At 40.8% G+C, this 23,769-nt stretch overlaps 1 long non-coding RNA gene across 1 annotated transcript in view; it reads right to left on the reverse strand.

Moving 5' to 3' along the window:
* The window catches only part of LOC110192996 (uncharacterized), a 38,622-nt gene extending 15,077 nt beyond the window's left edge, over positions 1 to 23,545 (reverse strand). The window contains exon 1 of the long non-coding RNA XR_002320343.1: positions 23,320 to 23,545. This is a non-coding gene — a long non-coding RNA (uncharacterized LOC110192996). The remainder of the gene's footprint in view (positions 1 to 23,319) is intronic.
* Positions 23,546 to 23,769: the final 224 nt, after the last annotated feature.

Consider the following 23,769-nt stretch of genomic DNA (forward strand, 5'->3'; position numbering starts at 1 on the left):
AATGTTTTTACTATACCACACTGATTTTTCCCCATTTGTAAAACCAGAAGGCAAAACTAGAACATGTCTGGGTCCTTTCTTGCTCTAGCATTCTATATTCGTATTCTATAAAACACAGGTCTTCTGACCTCCCCTACCCCAAATCTTATGCTCTTTCTACTATGCTCTTTATTCCTATACACATTTGGATGATTGGACAGTGAAGCATGGATTCTAAAGAAGATATCCCAGACAGCACGGATGAGTTTGGGAGTTTCATTAGCTCCTGGTTCTCATTTTCTTTATCTGTGTAATAAAGAGGTTGAACCAGCTGACCCTCTGAGGTTTGGAGTTTTTTCCAACTCTATATCTATGATTTTATGATCCTAGGATAATTTGTATATCAAAGCTGTCCAGCACACGTATATGAGACATTTCCCTTTTGACCCTCCCCCTCCCTTTTGGGGGGTTTTCCTTTTCCTTCCCCTTTATTTTTAAAGACTTTAAATTTGTTTTCATATCTTTTGTTTTTATATCACATTTGGCTCTTTCCCTTTCCTGCTTTTCCCCTTTCTTCTTCATCTTTTTTTCCCTCTTCCTCTCCTCCTTTCTTTTATTATTCTCTTGACTTCTCCTCCCAATTGACTCACATGTGGAGGACTGAGGAGTTAGGCTGTTTCTCAGCCTCCCACTCCTCCATCTTGCTGAAACTCGATTTCTCTCATGTATTTATTAAGCAAGTAACAGGGCAGGCTAAGGAGGCTACAGAGATGAGGGACATAGTCCTTGTTCCCAAGGATCTCGAATTCTAGTGTAGGGAATAGGACATGGGTGGAGATAAACATGATATATTAACATAATCTGGGTTTCATAACAGTGATTATTTAGCAAAAAAAAAACCCTCCCTAATTTATATATTCACTTTAGTATGAGTTAGTGATTTAAAATTCATTTGTTCAGTGTGGTTTAGTGGACAGAGATCTGGACCTTGATTCAGAGGAACTGAGTTCAAATTTTGACTCTGACACTTACCAGCTATATTACCTCAGGCAACTCACCTTCTCTGAACCTCAGTTTCCTTAATAGTTTAATGTAGATAATGATACTTGGCCTGTCTACCTCACATTATTTTCCACTGAGCAAAGGGCTTTATAAACCTCAGTGTGCTATAGAAATGTGAGTTGTTTTCATCATTCTAACTATTCTTAAATTATATACAGTGGGGCTCCCTGCGCTGCTCAGGGAAATAGCAGGAATACAATGAGATAACAGCTGTGGAAATGCTTTGAAGAGCAGGGCGTGTTGTGCAAAGCCAAGGCATTGTTATTAGATATGTCAGCTCCATGGTTAGTACCTTCAAGGCCAATTTTCTCTCTTTGACTATTATTCCTTACATCTTTCTCTACTTGGTCTTTTGTAGTGAAGATTATCAAGTTATATTTCTCTGCAAATTTCCCAATTGGAGGCCATCTAGAGTAACCCAAATCAAATCAAGAATCCATTCTGCAATCCATACAACTTGCTATGTAGGCTCTGCCTGAAGACTGCCAGGAATAGGAAACTGAGGGCCTCCTCAGCCAGCCAGTTCTACTTTGGGAAAGTTTAGGTGGGGAGGAAGGTTTTTCTTCAGGTGAAGCCTACATCTACCTCTCTGAAACCTGGATCCATTACTACTAGTTCTTTCTGGGACTGAGCAGAATGTATCCAATCATTTTTCCATATAATTTTTGTTGTTCAGTTATTTTCAGCCATGTCTGACTTTTCATGACCCCGTTTTGGAGGTTTTCTTGGCAAAGATACTGGAATAGTTTGCCATTTCCTTCTCCTGCTTGTTTTACAGATGGGGAAATTGAGGTGAACAGGGCGAAGTGACTTGCCCAGGGTTACACGGCTAGTAAGTATCTGAGGTCAGATATGAGCTCAGGAAGATGAGACTTCGTGACTCTAGGCCCAGCACTCTATCCACAGCGGCACCTAACATATGACATATGGTAGCCCTTCGCATAGTTGAAGAGCACTGCCACATCCTATGATTTCATCAGTTTGGCAAAGCTCCCTCCTACAGATAAACACCTCAGGGGGTGGGGAGCCTGTGACCTCAAGGCCACATGTGGCTCTTTAGGTCCTCAAGTGCATCCCTTTCACTTAATCCAAACTTGTTGAATTCAACAATCCCAGAAAGCAAAAAGACCCAAGAGGAAACAAGATCAACCCAGAATTTTTCCCCTTAAAAAATTGCACAGAGTCAGAACTTTATGATGTATTTATTTTCTTTTTGTTGTTGTTCAGTTATAGTTACAGGGATGCCTGAGACACAAACCTAGAGGAGGGAGAATGACTACAGGATGTCTACAGGCAAAACCTCAAAGAAACATGTGGCTTAGGCCATCAGTCCAACCAGAATTTCTGAAAAAGATGAAGTAAGAGTCTGTTAAAGAGCTAAAAAAATTGTTTTAAAAGCCAAATGAGAACGTTAGAGAAAAAATGGGGAAAGAGAAAACACTGGAAGAAAGATTTAGAAATAGGATTAACAATTGGAACAAGACATACACATTAATACCAAAAACTCCCTGAAAATTAGAATAGACCAAATAGAAACTAATGCCTCCACAAGACAAGAAATTTTTTAAAAGCCATTTGGCTTTTAAAAAATAGAATAAAAATGTAAGATCTCATAGCAAAGACAACTGATGGTAAAAAAAAAAAAACAGTTTAAGGTGAGATAATTTAAGTCATTGGACTACCTGAAAGCTATGGCCAAAAAAGAGTCAAGACATCATATTTCAAAAAATTATAATTAAAAAAGCCTGCTCAGATCTCTTAGAAACAGAGGGCAGAGTAGAAATAGAAAGAATCCATGTCTTGAAAGAAAGGTCAAAACAAAAGCTCCCAGGAATATCATAGCCAAAATCCAAAGCTTCCAGGTCAAAGAAAAATTAGCAGAAGCAGCCAAAAGGAAAGAATTCAAGTACTGAGGAGTCACAGTCAGGATCACACATGATTAAGGAGTAGAGAACTTGGAATACCTTATTCCAGAAGGCAAAAGATCTAGTCTTACAACCAAGAATGACTTACCCAGCAAAACTAAGTGTAATCCTACCGGGTGAAAATAGATTTTTAATGAAATAAAATATTTTTAAACATTTCTGATGAAAAGACTAGACCTGAGTAGAAACCATGATACAAACGTAAGAGTCAAGAGAAACATAAAAGGGACATAAAACATCATGAAGAATCATAAGAGATTAAACAAAGATAAACTGCATACATTCTAATGTGGGGAGATGATGAGCATATCACCTTAGAATTATATTATCAAGGACCACAGAGGGAGGCTAAATAGACTGAGGGCCTGGGACTTGTCCTGTAGTGTTGTGATCATCTTAAAAGAAGAATGGAAAGCGAGAGGAAGTAGAATTCATTGAGGGGAGGGAGGGGAGAGGAAAGAAGGTGAAAATTATCTCATATAATTGTGGTATACAAGTAATCGTTTACAAAGAGGAGGGGAATGCATGATGCTTGAACTTTACTTTCTTCTGAACTGGTCAAAGGAGGAAGGAATACATGCCCAGTTAGGTATGGAAATACATTTTAGTTAATAGGAGAATAAGAGGGAATAGAGAGGAGGCAAAGGGAATGAGATGAAGGATTTATTAAAGGAGGGATTAGTCTTAAGCAAAACAAACTCTTAAAGAGGGAGTAGGAAAAAAGGAAATGTATAGGAAGAGGATAGAGGAAAATACATTATTCACAATCATAACTATGAATATGACTGTGAAGAACTCTCCTATAAAATGGAAGAAAGTAGCAGAATAGATTAGAAACCAGAATCCAACAATGTGTTATTTATAAGGAATGTGCTCGAAACAGATGCCCACAGAGTTAACATAAGGGGCTTCAGCTGACACAAAAGCAGGGGTCGTAATCATGATTTGAGACAGAGACAAGAAAAATAGACCCAGTTAAGAGATAAACGAGAAAACTAGATTTTGCTGAAATTCAAATAGAAATTGATCCTCAAGGGCCTCATATTGACTTAACCACAGATTAACATTATTTATGTTATATTGTAATTTTGGGCAGCTAGGTGGTGCAGTGGATAGAACAGCAGGCCTGAAATCAGGAAGACTCATGTTCCTGAGTTCAAATTTGGCCTCAGACACTGACTAGCTGTGTGATTGGGCAAGTCACTTCACCTTGTTTTCCTCAGTTTCCTCATCTGTAAAATGAGCTGGAGAAGGACAAACTACTCCAGTATCTCCGCCAAGAAAACTCCAAATGGGGTCACAAAGAATCAGACGTGACTGAAAACGACTGAACAACACCAAATTGCAATTTTATTTATTTTGTTAAATATTTCCCAATTACATTTATGTCTGGTTAAGGCTGCACTCAGGAGTTTTACAGGCCACATCAGGACTGCAAGCTGCTAGTTTGACACCTCTGCCGTAGATAGTATCAATACTGAACATATATGTACCCAATAACAGTATCTGGGAAAAGTTAAATGAGTTACAGAGAGCAACAGATAGTAAAACTATAATAGGGGGAGATCTCAATTTATGCTTCTGAGCTCTAGATAAAGCTAACAAAAAAGGAATGAAGTATCTGAATGTGATTTTAGAAAAGTTAAATGTGATAGACCTCTGGAAATTATTGAGTGGGAACATACAGGAGTATACCTATTCTCAGCTGTACATGGCACCTAGAAAATGAAAATGTTTTTGAGCAAATTAAACCAAATGCAGCTGAAATTAGAGAAACAAGTAAACCTTTGCATCAATTTTCTTGGACAGAGTTCTCATTTTTAATATATAGAGAGAATGGATTTAAAATTATAATATCCCTTCTCCAAATGATAAATGGTCAAAGGATATGTTTTCAGAGTAAGAAATTCAAACTATCATTAACCATTTGAAAAAATACTGTAAGTCACTAAAAATTAGAGAAATGGAAATTAAAACAACTCTGAGATCCTACCTCACACGCATCAGATTGGCAAAGTTGACACAAAAGGAAAAGAACAAATGCTAGAGGAGCTGTGGGGGGAAAAGTACATTAATGTATAGTTAGTGGAGCCATGAGTTGGTCTGGTTATTTCTTGAAAGAAATTTGTAGCTGTCCCCCAAAAGCTGGTAAATTATACATGCTCTTTGACCCATTGATACCACTACCTGTTCTCTACCACAAAGAGATCAAAGAAAGAAGAAAAGGACCTGTTTGTGCAAAAAAAAAAAAAACACCCCAAAACCCCCAAAACAAACAAACAAAAAACATTTATAGTAGCTCTTTTTTGTGATGAGAAAGAATTACAAACTGAAGGGGTGCCCATCAATTGGGGAATGGTTAAAAAAGTTATGGCATATTGGTGTGACAGTATCAGGGATGTGCTGGAGCTAGCTCAAACAGGCTCACAAAGCCAAATGCTCAATTTTCAGTGTGAGCATTTACACCTTGGAAACTGGAAAATGCCACAAATCAAGTCTTGATTTATTGTTCAATTGATTGTCTAGACTTAGGAAAATGATGGGAAAAGATTAACAAAGCAAATTAAACTTAAAAATGTATCCTGTGTACATCCCCCCCCCCTCCAACCCCACCCCTGAAAGCCAGTTGTTAAACATTTACCAGTACACCACTGTGGAGTACTATTGTGTTCTAAAAACTGGTGAAGGGTATGCTTTCAGAAAAACATGGGGAGACTTGTATGAACTAATAGAGAATGAAGTAAGCAGAATCAAGAGAACAATATTATAAAGACAATTTTGAAAGAGTTAGAGCTCTGATCAACATAATGATGAATTTAAATTCCAGAGGACTCAGAACGAGCTCTGGCTTCCACCTGCCTTTCCTGTCATTTCACATTACTGCCCATCTCACATTTCTTCAATCCACTCAAACTGGCTTACTGAATGTTTCCCCAAGTTGGTATGCATCTCTTGCCTCGGGGTTTTTGCACAGAAGATTCCTGTGTCCTGCCTGGAATGCTTTCCCTCTTTCCCTCTCCTTCAGACCCCTAGCTCCCTTCACATCTCAGATAGGTTGCCACCTTCTACCCCAAGCCTTTCCTTTCCGTCTTCTAGCTGCCCCTACCCTATCAGCTTCTTAATGCTTTCCTCTATCTGAAATTCCTTATCTGTGTGCATGTTCAGATAAAAGATAATCTCTCCTTAAAGGGGGAAAGGAAAAGAAAGGGTGGAAGTAAATAAGCATTTATTAGGCACCTACTGTATGCCAGGCACATAGAAAAAACTGTTTTGTTTTTGTCTTTATATCTTGAGAGCCTAGCACAGTGCCTGATGCACAGTAGGTGCCAATGAAACTTGCTGATCCATTGGTGAAGAGGATATATCAGTAATAATAATAATAATAATAATAATAATAATAATAATAACTTTTATTAATAGCCAGCATTCATATAGTACTTTCTGGTTTACAGTGTGCTTTACTTATTTCATTGAATTCTCATAACAATCCTGTGAAGTAGATATGGCAAAGAGTATTATCTCCAGTGGACAGGGCCAATTGCCCCAAGTGAGAGTCCTTTTGTGATGGTGTCAGGCCCCCACTTTGCTGTGCTGGGATCATTTCCCAATTTACTACTCCCCAGTCCTCATAAGTCATTCAACTATCATGTGGCACATTTTACCAATAAAGAAAGCATTTGAGCTGAGCATATATAATATGGTGCAAAGGACTTTCCTCTTATGTTTGTAAACCAGCTAGCCCTGTTGTTTTTAGCAGGATCACCCACAGATGTTTCACAGAAGGGGGTGAGTGGGGGAGAGATAGAGAGAGAGAGAGAGAGAGAGAGAGAGGGAAAGAGAGAGAATCTACCCACTATAAGTATTTTATTATTTTTACTAGGATGACTGAGTGAATTATGAAAACTGTGCAAAAATATTAATTTTAAATGTCACATATTTCGTGTGCTTCTCTAAAGAGACACTTGCCCAATATAGTGATTATGGGGATGTTTTACAACTACTGACACCCATGGCTCACCTCTGTGGCTTTAAAGCATGGCTGTCTCCTGGAAGGGGATTAGTGATTTCAATTTTGTCCATCCTCTGTGTTTGGAGGCCAAGTCTACTTTTGCTGCAGAGGAGGGGTGTGTGTGTGTGTGTGTGTGTGTGTGTGTGTAAGAGAGGGATATAGAGCAAGGAATCTGTCCATCTCTGGGTTTCTCCCAAGCCAAGCACACTAAGCCAGGAGGAGCAACTTGGTTCTTGAGCTTTGTAATGAACTTCAGATGGGGCAAAAAGTAGGAAGATGAGAAAGAAGATACTATTGATAGCTGACATTTATATGACACTTTCTATTTTGCAAATCACATATCTGATTCTCACAGCAAGGACCCCATTTTCCAGATGAGGTAATTGAGGTGAAGTCAATCAATCAATCAAACATTTATTAAACACCTACAGCCACTGTGCAAAACACTGTCGATACAAAAAGGGTCAAAAGACAGTCCCTACCTAGAGCTTACAATCTAATGGGAGAGATAACGTGCTAACAAAGCAAACTGCATATAGGAGAATGAGGAAATGATTAAAACAGAGAAAGCATTGGAATTAAATTTTTTATAGCCCTACAATTGGGAGAACTCCATTGGTGAGGGCTGGAGCCAATGACAGAGCCTAGATCCCCTAAATTTCTTAAGATTACCAGAAAACCCCAGGAAATAAGTGGGCTGGGGACTGATGAGATCTGCCATATCTGGCCTTCAGGTGGTGGATGCCTGAGTGGTCTGTGTTACATGCACATGGTTCCCAAATCCACATCCCTGGCTCTCACTTCTCTCTTGATCTCCAGTCCTGCAGCTATAATAACTGCCTTTTGGATACTTCTACTTGAAGCAATTATTAAACATTCATTATGTTCCTACTATATGCCAAGCACTATGCTGGGAGCTGTCCCTAACTCAACGGGAATATTAGGTTTGTCTCTTTCCAACTTCAACAAATTTGTACATCCTAAGGGGCCAAGTTACAGAGACAATAAGACATAAGGGTCCACTCTGACTACATTTGTACCTTGTATGGGATGAACCCCTTTTAATACATGTAAAGGTCATTTTATATCCTGTGAGAGAGAGAAAACTTTAAGTAGCTTCACTTGCACATTGTAAAGGATATAAGGATTTTTTTTTTGAGTAGCTTATTTATATATATTCATCCGTAAGTTGGTGACATATTGATGATAACATTTAAATTAAAAGGGATTGGGGAAGGCTTCCTGTAGAAGGTGAGATTTTTGTTGAGACTTAAAGAAAGCCACCAGGGAGGTCAGTAGTCTGAGCAGGAGGACAGCCAGAGAGAATGCCCAGAGCCAAGAGATGAGACCTGCAAGTGTCTTGGTGGTGGAACAGCCAGAAGGCCAGTATCACTGGACTGAAAAGTATGTGCTAGGGAGTAAAGTTTAAGAAGACTGGGAAGGGGGTAGGGGGCTAAGTTATGAAGGGTGTTGAATGCCAAACAAGAGCATTTTATAGTTGATCTTGGAGGATAGGAAGCCCCTGGAGTTTGAGTTGGGAGTTGTGATGACATGATCAGTCATTTTAGTGACTGAAGGGAGAATGGATTAAAGTGGGGAAAGACTTGAGGCAGGCAGACCCAGAAGCAGCGATTGCAATAATTCGAGCATGAGGTGATGAGAACCTGCACTACAGTGGTGACAGTGTCAGAGGAGAGAAGGGGGTGCATTCAATAGATGTTCCAAAGGTGAAATTGGCAGGCCTTGGCAACAGCTTGGATTGGGGGTGGGGACTGAGAGATAGTGAGGAATCCAAGATGACTGTGACAAGTACTCCATTCTCTGCTACAGTCTTCTATAGCTTCTCGTTCTGGACTCTTTTCAAATGCTGGAGTATAGCTCCTTAGCCACCCCTCAGTAGTTGTGCAGAGAGAGAATAATGGTCTCTCTCTCTCTCACCAAAATAGGACATGCTGCATCTAAGAGATGGTATCGACCAAAACTTGAATCTTGTAGAGCTGGCTTCAAGTACTTGCAAGGAGACTGAGGGGAAAAGGGATTAGATGTGTTCTATTTCTTGGCAGAGAGAAGCATTAGGAGCAATGGGAAAAGTTGAAAAGAGGGAAATGAAGCTGCATTTCAGGATAACTCACTGGAAGTGGCCCAGATTGTCTCGGGGCTGGTGGATTCCTTGCCACTGGACATCTGCAAGCCAAGTCTGGATGACCACATTGTTCTAGTGGAAAGTCCATTGGGAATGTTGTTTGGACTAGATGGTCCTTTGAGGGCCTTTTCCAACCCTGTAATCCTATGACCCTATGAACTTATTTTTATCAGTATATCGGGGAAGAGGGGGAGGTCAAGCTCCGAGGAAATCAATTAATGCCAATTACATTCATAAAAGCCTGACTGATAAGCCAGGCTGCCAATTGATCATGAGAGAGATTCTTTTTACCAGAACTAGTACTGATTCTCCAGATGAAGCATTCCCTCTTGATGACTAAGTCCACTGAGGAGACCACATTATAGGCATTAGATGGCTTGATGAGGAAGGAATCAAAGCAGAGGAAACAGAGTATTTCTGTTGCATTGCAGGTAGCTTGATTCATTGACCTCTATTCTAGGGATCTTTCTGTCTTAAGGGGAGCAATGCAAACACAGTAGCATAGTGTTCTATAAACGCAAAGATCCCAGCTACCATAGTAAGAAGTCACTATGCAACAAAAACCACTAGGAAAACTGGACAGCAGTTTGTCAAAAATAAATCATAGACCAACACCTCTCACCACATGCAAGATAAGCTCCAAATGGATACATGGATCATATAAAAGGTCCTATCATAGAGAAATTAGGGGAGCAGGGAAGAAAATAGCTTTTACAACTCTGAATAAAGGAAAAGCTTATAAGTAATGGGTAGAGATAATCACAAAAAACAAAATGGACAATTTTGATCACATCAGATTTTAAAATCTGCATAAACAAAAGCAGTACAGTTGATGTTAGCAGGGAAAAAGGAAAAAAACCTTTTCAGCAAGTTTATCTGATAAAGGTTTCACATCCAAAATATATAAGGAACTGATTAAAATGTATAAGAACAAGAGCCTTTCCTCAACAGATAAATGGTCAAAGGATATAAATAGGCATTTTAAAGGGAAGAAATCCAAGTTATCAACAACCATATGAAAATGCTCCAAATCACTAATAATTAGAGAAATGCAAATTAAAGCAGTTCTGAAACTCTATGTTATATCTATCAGATTGGCAAAGTTGAGAAAAAAGGACAATAACAGAAGGAGCCATGGGAAAACAGGAACATTGATTCACATGGGTGGAGCTGTGATTTGGTTTAGTGGCCACGTATGGCCTTCTGAATCTTTGGATGTGGCCTTTTGACTGAGTCCAAGTTTTATTAAGGGGTTTTGTTCTGTGAAGTTTGGATTCAGTCAAAGAGCCGCATTTGAGGACCTAGAAGGCCATGTGTGGCCTTGAGGCCCCAGGTTCCCCACCCCTGGTTTAGCCATTCTAGAACGATCAAACCAATCAAAGAAGAAAAGGATCCACATGTGCAAAAAGATTTATAAGTGTTTTGTTTTGGTTTGGGTTTTTTGTATTGACAAAGTACTAGAAATTCAATGTCCATCACTTGGGGAATGGCTAAACAAATTATAGTATATGCTTATAATGGAATTTGGCTTTATGAAAAAAATGAAAAGGATGGTTTTAAAGAAACTTGGGAAGACTTATATGAACTGATATAGAGGGAAGTGAGAACCAGAAGAATAATTTGTACAATAATATCAACATTAGAAATAAAAAATAAATAGATATCAACTTTGGAAGACCCTAGAACTTTGATCAGTGCAATGACTACTAACAGTCCTAGAGGAGGGATGAAGAAGCATGCTTCCAAGTTCCTGAGAAGTGATGACCTCAAAATGCAGAAGACGTATGTTTTTGGATATGGCCAGTGTGGGAATTTGTTTGTTTCAATAGGCATGTTACAAGGCCTTTTTCTTTTCTTTTCTTTTCTTTTCTCTTTTCTTTTTGGAGGTGGGTGAGAGAGGGAAGGGCAATTAGGATTATCGTTTACATCCCAAAAAGAAGAGAAAGAAAGGAAATTGATTGCAGCATTTTTAATATGCAGGAGAAAATAGAAGGACAGAAAAAAATCACCCATATGCAAGACAGCTTTGAAACTTTTATTTTGAATTTATTATATGTTTGAAGAGAAAATCAAGCCATACCTAATGGAGAGCCACAGTTTCATGGACACTCTGGTTTATGTGGTCTACTATGTATATGGAAAAGGGTTATTTGGTGTTTAAGCTGAAAATTTAAAAAATAAATAAAAAGATAATGTCTAGAATTCATGAACCCTTCTGTTTGACTAGGAGCCTTTAAATCACTCTGTATTTCCTCAAATATGCTATAGTGATTAGAATATAGCTTGTTTTATAGTTGATTCAGCTTTGATTGAGGTTTCAGTGGGGACAATAGCTCATGTCCCAAATATCTCAAGGCAGGTTGCTTCTTTCATTTCTTTAAGAATAATAATTCACATTTCTGTGGCCTTCGTCAGCTTGTAAAGTTCTTTCTCCATGCCAATCTGATGACCGAGGCAGGCAGTACAGGCATTATTTTCCTTATGTTATGGATAAGGAAAATTGAGCCTGAGAGAAGTGAAGTGGCTTGGCCAAGGTGACTCAGCTGAAACTTGAATTCAGGTCTTGGGATGCTATGTTAAGTGAGGTTCCCAGCATGCCATGCTAGAGAGTGGCATTTTATGGTAACTCCTAATTGTGAAGGTAGATTCATCTCCCCTAGCCACTGAATATAGTAGATGATGAGCAATGCTGATGCCCTACTACCTCAGAGGCAAGAATTCTGTGCTTTTCTAGGATAGGGAAGAGCACCATCATGGGCTCTCTTTCTGTCCACTTTCAAGCAGCATTAAAATAACTGAGCCCCTCTCCATCCCTGCTCTGTGCCCTAGCTCTGGCCTCTAGAATAGCAGCCTAGCAATTTCCTAGAATCTCTGACATCCCAGCCTTCATCTGGGATGACAGCCTCTTTAATGATAACCAATCTCTGGATTCCCTACCTCCTAATCATTCTAGGTGCCAGTTGCTTCTTCTGGATCAGGAGAGCACCCACGTAGGAACCATATTCTTTTGGAGAACGCAGTTGTTCTTCACCATGTTGTAGTTATTGTATAGATTGTTCTCCTGGTTTTACTCACTCCACTCTATATGCACTAATGTGCATAGGAGTCTTTTTAGGTTTGTCTGAATCGATCTCTTTTGTAATTTTTTTTGTGAGGCAATTGGGGTTACGTGACTTGTCCAGGGTCATACAGATAGTAAGTGTCAAGTGTTTTGTCTGAGACTGGATTTGAACTCGGGTCCTCCTGACTCCAGGGCCAGTGCTCTACCCACTGCACCACTTAGCTGCCCCACTTTTGTCATTTCTTATGGAATATGTCATATTCCATTACATTCATATACCACTTTTTTCAGCCGTTCCTCAATTGATTAGTATTCCCTTAAGTTTCCTGTTTTCTGCTACAACAAAAAGTACTGCTATAAACATTATTTTTATGAGTATTGCTTCCCTGTGATCTTACTTTTCTTACTTTGATCTCTTTGGAGGAGGAAAGTATAAGCCTAGTGGTGGTTATCATTGGGTCCAAGAGTGTGTACAGTTTGGTGTCTTTGGGAGCTGGATTCCAAATTGCTTTCCAGAATGGTTGGGCCATTTCACAATTCCATCATCTGAGCATCATTGTGCCAGTCTCCTGCAGTCCTAATCATTTTAATTTTTCTTTGTCAACCTTGACAATCTAGTGGCTGTTATATGGAACATCAGAGTTGCTGTACTTTTCTTTTCCCTAGAGAGATTATTTATTAGTGATTTAGAACATTTTTCATATTATTCTTGACTGCCTGCATTTGTGGGGAAATTGCCTATTCATATCCTTTGGTCATATATTTATTGGGAAATGGTTCTTACATATTTGAATCAACTCCCTATATATTTTGGATATCAGACATTTATTAGAGACATTTGCTGCGAAGATATTTTCCTCAGTTGTGTTTCCATACTAGTTCTGACTTGGTTGATCTAATTTGTAAAAAAAAGCTTTTTAGTTTTATATATTCAAAATGGTCCTTTTTATCTCCTATTCCCTACTTTGGTTGAGAACGTTTCCCTTGTTCATAGTTGGGAAAGATATTTTTCCCTTGCTTTAGAAATTTATTTATCATATGACTTTTCATATCTAGTATGTGTATATATTTGGAGCTTATTATGGTATACGGTTTAAGATCTTGGCCTCAGCTTAATTTCTCCCAAGCTGCTTTCTAATTTTCCCAGCAGTTTTTGTTGACTTGTGAGTCCTTACCTCAATAATTGATATTGTTGCGTTTATCAAGGATTATATCATTCTGCTCAATTGCTTCTGAGTTTTGTGTATATAATCTATTCCTCTGATCAACTTTTCTAAACCAATACTCAATTATTTTGATGTTTACTGCCATCAGCTCAAGCCCCCACTGGCTCTGTTTCCCCCATTGTTAGGTGCCAGTGACTAACACCCCAGTTCCATTTAACAGTTTGCATTTAAAAGAGGATATTTACTTCAAAGACAGAGTAAGAAATAAAAAAGTACAGCCCTTTCCCCCAACACTTCAAGAGCATATTTTCCACTATAGCACCTCAGTCTATGGGGTACCACCAAATTCATGTCCACCTGTGGCCTGACTTCCACATGAGCCTTGTCTCAGCTACTGCTGGGCTGGGTTCCTGAAGGTCATCTCTTGCTCTTCTAGTTATCATTGCTGTACTGGCTGCAAACCTAACAATGCAGTGCTACTGTTCTGAGGCGCCCTCTAGACCTTTTGAACTCGTCAGGTTAAAGGCTCAGCTCCCTTTACCAGTAACCATGAGCCAAGAAGTCACTACACTCTCTAAGAGAACTGAGGCCAAGAGAGTAGTGACTGAGACTGATGAATCTTTTTAAATTCCTCTGCAACCAAAGAACCCCTCCTCACCGCGTTTTTATCCGACCAGCATCGATTATCAAATGTCTGGGCATGCTCCATAATTTTTTCAAGTCATTTCCTTTACACCTCCTCATGCCATCTCCTAGAAGCAGATTCCCAGTCTCTCCTTATCACAGGCACACATGCCAGATTTCCTCATACCCTCCCTGTGTTTGAAAAATTTGTTGGCCTTGGCAAACAGGCAGGTGTGTATCTCAAACATGTGCTTTGTATCTCTAATTTGGAACAATCCTCTGGTTATCTGAGGAGGCATAATCATTGTCCTTTCTCTTGGTTCCCCATTCCCATACAAGAAAGAGTATTAAAATAGTCAACATGACACAATCTTATCCAGTCTCACATATATAGGTGAAAATCACAATTGTTTCCCAAGCCAAAGTTATGCACGTTCAACAAAGACTATTTCATGAAGTTTATAAAAAAAAATTACTGCTTGCATAGTACTTAATGAATGATAGACTCAGAGGCAAAAAAGAAAAGAAAAATTGGCTTCCCAGACCATGTAGAGTTCTTCCTGAAGGGAAATGGGACCTGGGGTCACCTACACATAACCTTCCTCACTCTTAGGTGAGAAATCAAACTAACTCGGCTACAAACTATAAACTCTCACTGGGTCTGGCAGGATGCTGGTGGCATGACATGCTGGGGAACGACATACTGGGGCACGTCTCTTTCTTCATGTTCTCTTGACTCTAGACTCATATTGACAAAGTGGGTTCAGTTACTGACTAATTCCTAATAATTAAAAAAAAAGAAAATGAATCTCCTCATTTAAGGAGAACTGAGCCTCTATCTCAATCCCAAAACATACGGGATTCTATATGGTGATGAAGGACCTTGGGTGGCCAGGAAGTCATCCCCTTACCTTCTAATGCAACACTGACTATCCTGGGTGAGAACTCCACCACAATTTCCTCACGGCATTAGGCCATCCAACTGGGGTTCGGACAATATTTTCTAAGTGCTTTTTTCTACACAAGGCCTGTCAAATTTCTCTAGGGGTCCCTGTACCATAAGCAATCTCTTTCCAGGTCCAGGCAAATTTCTTCTGGGTCCTTATTCTAAATTGCACCCCAAAATTTCCCCAATGGATCCCTGCCACTGCAAGGGCATTCTTCCTTGAATTTCAAATGTACCCAATAACAGGGCACCTAGGCTCAGACAGAGAGAATAGCAAATTTGTTGTTGTTATTCAGTCATTTTTCAGTTGTGTCCAACTCTTTGTGACCCCATTTGGGCTTTTCTTGGCAAAGCTACTGGAGTGGTTTGCCATTTCCTTCTCCAGCTTTTTTTTATAGATGAGGAAACTGAGGCAAATAGGGTTAAGTGACCCACCCAGGGTCACCAAGCTAGTAAGTGTCTGAGGCCAGATTTGAACTCTTCTTGACTCTAGGCCCAGCACTCTATCCCTGCCACCTACCTGCTTGAAAATAGCAAAACAAGGTTAAAAAGAAAGGAAGAAAAGTAAGGCTCTAAGAAAAAGAACCAAGTACTGTGGGTTGATTACTTGGCATTTCTTGGCACTGAGGCAAACCCTGTGGACTTGCAGGGCATAGGGATATCACAGAAATGTGTGCAATATAGATCTGTCTAAATGAAAAAGGGAAATATGGACACTTGAGTCCTGAAGGTCATTGAAAAGGTCTTGCCTTGTTTCTCGGAACATCGGTACTAGTGCTGCTTATAAACCGAAGCTCTGGAACGGGAGATTCAGAGGGAGGATTCATCGCCTTTATACTTCAGGGGCATCGATGTATGCTGGCTGAAAGCCTAACTCTGGAATGCCGGGATGCTGAGGCCTCCTCTGGACCTTTAGAATTCACTAGATTCACTTCCTTTGCCAGTGGCCATCAGCAGTAGAGTCAGTGAACTCCCAAGCAAAGACAAGAGTGGCTGAGGCCAACAGATCATTTTGAATGCCTCTGCAGCCAAAAAGTCTCCTCTTCCCCACGTGGATATCCTGCCCAAACCAGTTACTAAATGTCTGCCCATGCACCACAGTCTCTCCACATCATTGTGACTCTCCTGGAAGCAGGTTCCCAGCCTCTCCACATAGAGAACCACCATTTGAGGCATTCTGCACATGTGCTGGACTCCAATTACACTCTGTTTCTATGAAGTGTATTTGAGGTGTATTCACATAATTTATGTGTATCTCTTTGGAGGTGGGTGGACCTGTATTTTATATGTTTTGTAATTTTTTAAAAAATGAAATTTCTTTTATGCTATCTGCAAGGTTTTGTTGGTAATATACAGGAACTTTGATTATTTTTGTAGGCCAATTTTATATGCTGTTACTTTACTGATATCAATCATTTCCATTAATTTTTAGTCAATATCCTAGGATACATTAAATATACCATCATATCATCTTCTTTGCCTATGTGTATTCCCTCGTAATTTTTCCTTGTCTCAGGCAGTTCTAGAACTATATCCAACAATAATAGTGACACTAGAAATCCCTGCTTTACCCTTCATATTATTGTAATGGCATGTAACATTTCTCCATCATAAATGCCAGTTTTTGGTTTCAGATAATGTTGACTATATTTAAGGAAACATCCATTTAGAGGTGTTTTTTGTTTGGAACATTTTTGAGTGTTGTATTTTCTCAGAAGCTTTTTCTATATCTATTGATGTGGTCCTATGATTTGTTTGTATTGATTTCATTACCAATATGGCCTGTTAGCTTTATGGTTATAATACTGAACCAACCTTTAATTCCTTGTACAGATCTAACATGGCCAGATTTCAAGAATGCATGATCTTTTTTAATATATTACTAAAACTTTTTTTTTATTCAGTGTTTTTGTATCAATATTCATTAGAGATGTTTGTCTATAGTTTTCTTTCTCTGCCTCATCTTTCCCAGGTTAGACTCTCAGGACCATGTTTATCTCACAGGGAATTCATTAGGATGACCTCCTCCTCTATTTTTGCAAACAGTTATATAATATTGGAGCTAATTCTTTTTTGAATATTTGGTAGAATTCACATGTAAATCTATTTGGTTCTGAGTTTTATTTTTCTTTTGGAGCTTGGTCATAGTTGTTTTTTTTCTGAACTCAGCTTATGTAAGTTTTCTATTTCTTCTGAGTTTTATGTTTATGTAAATATTCATTCAACCATTTCATTTATGTTATCAGTTTCACTGTTAGGCTATTCTCTGGGGTTTCTTTTTCAACACAGCTGGACTTAGATGAAGCATATTTCCTTTAAAGGGTTGAGTAGTTAAGACACTATTACACCAAGGCTCAAAGGGGCCCTTGTAGTTGAATTACAGCAGGTTTTGGTCACAAACTGTGTGGGAAAGGACTTCCAGGACACTTCTAAGGAGGATACTTTGACAAGTCTTTATTCTTGGGTCTCTTCTCCACTCTTCTCTCACTCCTATTGGCTGCTTATTTCCTTCTGTGCTTTATTAAATACTTGTAACTAGCTCTGCACGTCTAGCCTCCTCTCTCTTCACCATTCTTATTCCCCAAGTACCTCAATAGTCCACCATCACCCTCTCTCCTCAGCCTTTTAGGCTGCTCTGATTTATGGACCTTAACTTATCCTGGGAATAGGATGCCCCTTATGACATTGCCACAGGATCAACTCCAAAATTTTGTGGCTAAAATCACAGCACACGTAGTGGGCACAGGGCTTCCTCAGCTGACCATGGCCTACAGGCCTCTCGGCCAGGGAGAAGAATGGCGAGCTGATTTTCATTTCTTTTTTCCATGAAAAAAAATTATCTGGCGGTAGCCTCTTAAACATTTTTCTTCTTCCTCTCATTGCTGAGTTTTCTGTATTGGGAGATGCTTAACTTGTACTGTTTGGGGTGATGGGGAGGGACAGTACCCTTTTGGTATATCTCATCCTCCATCTTCCTACAGTTCAGATTGTGACTTTTCAAGGAACAGTGGCACAATGAAATACATTTTATCCCAAAACAATGCTAAATTTAGTGTGGAGTTGCTTTGAGACCAAGAGGGCCCTTCTCTAGACTTGGATTTCTTCACTTGGCATAAGTATATATGTTTGTTGGATTGTTTTAATATTTTGACAACTGTATTTTAGTATAATCACTTTCCTTTATGACCAATACATATTGTATTTAAAAACATGATTCTGAGAAGGGTTCCATGGTCAGTCCTTGATGCTGCTTCATCTACAGCAGGGCTTTTTAAACTTTGTCCACTCATGACCCCTCCAGTGTGACCCACTGTTTAAGGAGGACTGAAGACTGCCATTCTGGCTGGAACTAAGCCCGTGCAAGGGCATAAGGAAGTGGGTAGAATCTAGGTGGCTCTGCTGAGTGAACCTGATTATTTGTCATTTTCTTGTTTTCATTAAAAAAAAAGTCACAGAAAACAAAAGAAGAGTTAGCTGTCCTGGTTTGATAATTGAAGAGCCAGACAGCATTCATGGACTAGACTTTTAGTTAGGAAGGGAATAGACCATAATTTCTGAGCTCTCCCGGTACTGATCAACCACACAGACATGGTATCTCCTCCTAACTCTGTGTCCCCAGATGCACATAGAATGTTTTCAGATAAGTAATGCTGCAAGATGAGCCCTGTGGCCTTGGATCCAGACTGCAATGTCCACTCTTATTACCAGGAGGCAATCTGGTGCAGTTAACAAATGGCTTTGGAGTAGGAGTGTTTGGGTTTCCCGCCTAGTTGTGCTCCTTTCTAGCTGGGTGACCTTACATCAGTTACTTTGGGCCTTAGGATTTCGAGGGTCGCCTCTAGTTTCAAATCTGCAAGGTACCTTCTGCTGTTCATCCAACCTTCTTTTTTTTGCCTGAGTAACTTTTCTGGTGCTTTCTCCCTAATCCCTCGATAGGAAATGAGAGGTAATGAGAAGGTTTATAGAGAACTTTGTTGAATTTGAGAGTTCAAAGGGCCCTCAGCAAAGACTTAGTATAGCCCATACTGACGATTCCCCACTCTAACACACCTGATGAGAAGTTGTCTCATTTGGGCTTGAAGGCCTTTAATGAGGGGGATCCCATGCCACTTTGAGACAGATTTGATTACCAGAAAGCAGTCAGGCTGGTTGTAGACAAATGGAGCCTCTACGGTGGGACAGTGACAGTCACGGACTAACAACTCGGATCCTTCATACTTAGGTTATTGACACTAAAAAAAATTGTATACTGTATAAATGTGGATCTTTGGGAAAGAGTAATAAGCAACAGCAAGTCATAAGCCCATCCCCCAGGCTTAGACTCCTATATAACTGCTTTTTACCTGAGGTTATAGAGTTCAATTATATCCCAGGATAACTGGCAATGAGGTAAAGATGGCCTTTATCCCCACTGTTAAAGATACCAGGACTATCTAGGTTTTGTTGGCATCTGCGATCATGGGAAAATAGATTTATAGCTAGAAAATAGCTCAGAAGCCTTGTTATCTGTATCCCCAGCTCCTGGTCCATAATAGGCACTTCATAAAGGCTTGTTGGATGGAAATGAAACTGGATGGAGAATGTAGTTACCTTCCTAGTGTGATCTGAAATGTCTTGTGAAATGAGCTCTGGATTTGGAGTTGGAAGACTTGTTTGGAGGCCTGGCTCTGACATTTACTAGGGATGCAACTGGCGGCTTAACCCACTCAGCCTTTGTGATTCTGAGTGGGTCTTCCCTTCTTCAAAGTGGGCATAATACTACTTTCACCTTTTACCTCACAGCCTTGTTAAAAGAAAGGATGAGGTAAGCTTGATGGTGCTGTATAAATAATGGTGAGCTCATTATCGGTGTGGGGGAGGAGCGTGAGGAGCTTCTTAGGAAAATGGCTGAGAGGTTGTGTTTAATACTCACTATCCTTTTGCCACTTCAAAACATCGGGAAATAACCAATAAGAGGGGAAAGAAGAGGAGTTCTCCTGAGGAAAACTGCACACAGAAACCTGCAGAGACATTGAAGCACTAAGCAAGCCAAAAAAAGCCCTTAATTCAAAGAAGAAATACTCTGGGGGGAAAAGAATTTGAGGGGAAATCTTTAGAAGATAGAAGAAATCTTAAATCAGTCAGTCATCAAACATTTGTTAAATGCTACTAGGTGCTTGCTAGGCACCAAACTAAGGGCCCGGGCTACAAAAAAAAGAGCAAAACCAGTGTCTGCCCTAAAAGAGAAGACAAACGTGAAAATGCCTCGGTGTATGCGACACGTGTGGAGGGCTTCACTGGTTAACGCTCCTCTTCAGCATTCTAGGGGTGCCCTTGAGGGAATCTGTGTTCTTCTTCTTTATCATCATCTGCTTGAAGCTCCATTCTGGGGCTCCCCCTCCCATCAGCCACAAGCGTTTGGTGCCCCAGTTCCATTTAATCAACATCAATTAGCATTTGGTCTTCTTTTTTCATCATGTCCATCAGTCTTCTCACCCTGAAAAATAACTTTGACCTTGCAGCCCCTTCTTCTGATTGGTCAGTTCTTCCTGGAACTTTCATTTTAAGGATGTGCCAGCCATGTTCGTTCCTTCATTCCTTTCTGGGCTCCACTCCCAACTGTCCAAAAGACTTCTTTCAGCCCCATGCCCCTGGGGGGCCCTCCTACCCTCCCTCCCCCAACTTTTTGGCATCCTTTTCTGTGCTGTCTTCCTCCATGAGAATTAGTCCGACCCCATGAGGGCAAGACTTTCTTTCTTTTGCTTGTATTAGTATTCTCAGCACTAAGCACGGCGGCTGCTGCATGGCATGTGCTCAGGAAATCATTGTGACCTGCAGTTACATCTCTCCTGAAAGCTCGGAGGGACAGGGGTGCACGTCTGCCCTTCTGCCAGCTCAGTCTCTGGTTTGACACAATTTCTATAAAACATTCCCTGCCCCAAGTCCCGTTCCAAATGAGGTCTGACTGGATGCATGGAGGAGTCTACATTTCTGTTACTGCTGGACTCCATCAGGCAGGTGGTTGAGGACTTCGGTCCCTACTATGTGGCTTCTGGCCCACTCCAGTCTGGACTCAAGCTCACCCTCCTGACCTTTCTAAGCTCCAAGGCCAGAGCCATCTTCAATATCCTTCATCTCAAAGCGGGGAAAGAAGAGACAGCTGGTGAAAGAGAGTGAGGGGGCCATGCACTTCCTGCATGGAGAGGCCCTCAGCAGTCTGTCCTCCTTGTTCAAATGCCAGCCAGACTGAAAAGAGAAAGAGGCTTCCCTTTGGCTTTTGAATGCAGCCAGTCAGAAAGGCTCCTCTTCTTCATGTGGTAAGCAGACCAGAAACTATACCTGTATGTGGCCAAGTCTCCATGGGGCCAGTATCAGCAGAGCACACTGTATGTGTTCCTAAGGACTGGGCTTGTTGGCTAATTCCCTTGTTACAACCATGAGAGATAGATGGAAGGGAAGGAGTGGGGAAGAAGGCACTAGTGGCTGGATAGACTGGGAAGGTCTTGTTGCACAAGATGGGATTTGAGCTGAGGCTTGAAAGAAGCCAGAGAAATTAAGAGACAGAAATGGATCTGTAGGGTGGGATGGGGGGGCAGAACATTCTGTGCATGGGAGACAGTGAGTGCTAAAAATAAGCAGAACTCGGAGGGGTGGGGCAGGGGAGCTGGGAGAGAGGAGAGGAAAAGAACAACCCCAAGAAACTCTAGTAATTGAAAAGAACTAAGGGAGTGAAGTTAAAGAAAAATTAGGAAAGAGAATTGATGGTGTAGAATAGGAGCTAGAAAAAATGGATTATTTTCAAAGGAGTATTAAGAAGTTTTCCTTCCCATTCCAAAATATCTCCTCCTCCTCCCGACCTGAGTGCCTAAAACTACAGAGAAGGACAGAGGACACAAACCTGGTAGGGAAGGTAACACACTGGCTGGCAGAGTCAGCACGCAAACAATCCCGACAGGTGAGGGCACGGAACCACATTCAGTATGATGCCATCAGATAGGGGTGAATGATAATGCTAGTACTTCGGTGTCAAAAAACAACTTCAGAAAAACAATATAGGGGTTAGCACTTTGTTTCGAAAAGATTTGAGGGTTTTAGTGGACTGCAAATTTCACGTGATTGAACAATGTGATCTGGGAACCAAAAAAGCTAGTGTGATCTCAACCTGCATCCAGTGAAATAGAGCCCAGGAGTTTACCATGTCACTCCTCTGTCCCCATCCAACCATGTTCGGAGTTTTGTGTTTTGTTCTGGGAGCCCTATTTTAGGCAAGCTGCCAAGCAGCAGCAGGAGGGGCCCCCAAGAGAGTTCAGGGCCTTGTGTTCAGGCCATAAAAGAAGCTGAAGCAAGTGGGGATGTTGAAGTTCCCTGAGGGCAGGAACAATTCCCCCATCCCACCCTTTGCTGTATCCCCAATGCACAGTATCTGGAAAATAATTGCTTAATAAGAACTTGTGCACTGATGGACTCTTTGGCCTGGAGAAGAAGAAGGCTCAAGAGAGACAGTCGCTGTCATGCGCTATTTGAAAGGCTGTTATGTGGCAGAGGGATCAGTCTTGTTCTGTTTGACCCTACCACTGGGTAGAGAGGCTGCATCTGCCAAGGGGATTGTGGTTTGCTGCACAATCTCTGCAAAAATCCCCCCCAAAAAAAACCCCTCTCTCTGTGGGCTCTGACAGCTTCTGTTACCTTCAGTGATGTGACCTTCTTCTTCTGGAAACCAAGTCTGGAATCTCCCTGACACGTCACTGGAGAGAGTTAGCACTCAGCTAAGAAATGGCCGTGGGGATTCTCTTAGGGAAGTAAGCTCTTCTCACAGTGGAGAGTGGCAGCAAATGGACTGAATGTTGATTAAGTTGTTTCAGCCCCTCGTTTATTTAATAAAGTACAAATGGCTGCCTGGGGAGAGTCCCACCATGCCATTCCTGCCAACGACAGGAGCCCAGCACCCTGGGCTGCAGACAAGAGCATTGGTGCTTCGTGTGGCTTCAGTTACTCTAGGAATCTGGCCTTTTTGCCACTGCAAAGTAATTCCATTAATGGCATGTACTTCTCTGTGGGGAAAGAAATTGGATCTAATGTGGCTGTACAGGGCTCCCTTCCCTTCCTCTTCCTCCTTCTCCTTTTTTTCTCTCTTTCTCTCTCTCCCTCCCTCTTTCTCCCTTCTTCCCCCCATCTTCTCTCCTCTCTCTTCTCTCCTCTATTTCTCTCTCTTCCCCATTCCTCTCCTGTCTCTCACTTATTCCCTCTTATTACTTGTGGCAGCTAGCTAAGAGCATAAGAACACAAAAGACACAATTGATTTAACATTTAGGATCATTTCAGAATTCCTTCTGGCCACTTATTTATACCTAGAAACTGATATTTAAGTTTTAAACCTTCTGTTTAATTAAAAAATTTTAAAACTACTTCAGGTTCATTTCCATACTTGATTCCTCTGAAGTTATTTGTTCCCAGTGGGAAGCTGCCCACCCCAGGTCCTTGGGTCCCCCGAGGCTGCTTGGTGCCTCAGTTATTCCACGATGTGACTTCTCAGGTTGCAAACTGCTGTTCACAGAGCCTGAGCAGATAAAATGTGGACCGTGGAGAAAGAAAGCCCAAGCTTCCAGAGTCTCAGTGCCTCAGCCCAGCGGGAGCTGCCTCACTTTGAGTCACTTAATCTCTGAGTCAGGCCCTCCAGGAAACTCTTGAAAGCTCTAAGTCACAGACTCATTTCTGGGCTGTATCAGTGAAGGGAATTTCCAAGCCAAATAGACCAAAACAAAATTTAAAAATAGGCATCTTGTCTTCTAAACTAAGCAGTGAGTGATCACAGAATAGATACTTTCTGTGAGTTTAACAAAATTGGCAAAAAGAGAAGAATATAAAAGTGTGGACT

The sequence above is a fragment of the Phascolarctos cinereus genome, unplaced genomic scaffold (genome assembly GCF_003287225.1).
Source record: "Phascolarctos cinereus isolate Bilbo 61053 unplaced genomic scaffold, phaCin_HiC Scaffold_8;HRSCAF=390, whole genome shotgun sequence".
NCBI lineage: Eukaryota > Metazoa > Chordata > Mammalia > Diprotodontia > Phascolarctidae > Phascolarctos > Phascolarctos cinereus.